General features: G+C 51.3%; 1 non-coding gene across 1 annotated transcript; it reads right to left on the minus strand.

Moving 5' to 3' along the window:
• Window positions 1–746: 746 nt before the first annotated feature.
• Window positions 747–818, minus strand: trnam-cau. Its single transcript has one exon. It is a non-coding gene; the product is annotated as a tRNA-Met (tRNA).
• Window positions 819–1,103: the final 285 nt, after the last annotated feature.

Raw genomic sequence — 1,103 nt, forward strand, 5'->3', positions numbered from 1 at the left:
ATTGTTGTGCAGCCTTCTTGGTGTTCAGAAATCGCCTTCACGCAGCAATCTTACGGAAAGTCTATTGCAAAGTGGGCATTGCTTTCTTTGCTGCGACCGCGCAGCAGTTAACATCTAAGCCCCAAGTGTCCCAGATGAAGAGAATCCGAGTGAAACCTTCACTCACTGACAGTCATCCCCACGGCTCTGAGCTGAGGGACTGCAGGCAGTCCAACACGGAAGGGACGGTTAAAAATGAACCAGTTTTGCCCCCTCAGCCTCTCTGTCCCAGAGACAGGCAGTGGGACGGCATAAACACGTAGCATCATTCTAGCGCAGAGAGAAGCCGTTCAGCCCATCGCGTCCACGGCGACTGTCTGTCACTTGTCTCTCTCTCTCTCTCTGAGGTTATTCACAATCGGTGGTATCCGTCCTAATAGGAGGGGACGATGTCTGAGTCGTGATGCGGTTTCTGACATGCTTGTCATTCTCGTCTGAACCAGGGTGGCGAATTACTGCAAGGAATGGACAAAACCACAAGGCATGTGTTTCAACTTTACCAGCTGATTGGCATCGCAGAGAACTGGGTTTGCGATTCGGTTCAAGAGGAAACCGGCGAAGACCAGAATACCACTGAGACCTCTAAAACCATGCCACCTGATTTGGCAAGTGCATTGATATGCGACATTTTGGTGAATCGATGCAAAGGCAGCTTGCAGAAGAGAGCACCGATCTGAAGGAAAGCAGCTCGAGGAGACATTGAATAATAGCAGAGGATGGTTTCGATCCATCGACCTCTGGGTTATGGGCCCAGCACGCTCCCGCTGCGCCACTCTGCTGCCACACGCGGCGCCCCTTCCACAGAACACTTCAGGTTTTCGTCTGGCACGCGGCAGGCACGTTCGAGCCTGATGTCAAAGACCTCCACTGCTGTCGTGTAATATGCTGTTTCGCGGACGTATGGAGGCTGTGTAAATGTAAACTTATTTCTAAATTCCCACATTCTGTTGGTCGAACTGTGATTTCACACTGAATCACAACATGTGTCACAGCGCAGACGGTGGCCATGCGGCCCACCTTCGCTCTGCTGCTTCTACACTTAAGTAAACGTGTGTCTCTATTCG

The sequence above is a fragment of the Chiloscyllium plagiosum genome, unplaced genomic scaffold (genome assembly GCF_004010195.1).
Source record: "Chiloscyllium plagiosum isolate BGI_BamShark_2017 unplaced genomic scaffold, ASM401019v2 scaf_61337, whole genome shotgun sequence".
NCBI classification, from domain to species: domain Eukaryota; kingdom Metazoa; phylum Chordata; class Chondrichthyes; order Orectolobiformes; family Hemiscylliidae; genus Chiloscyllium; species Chiloscyllium plagiosum.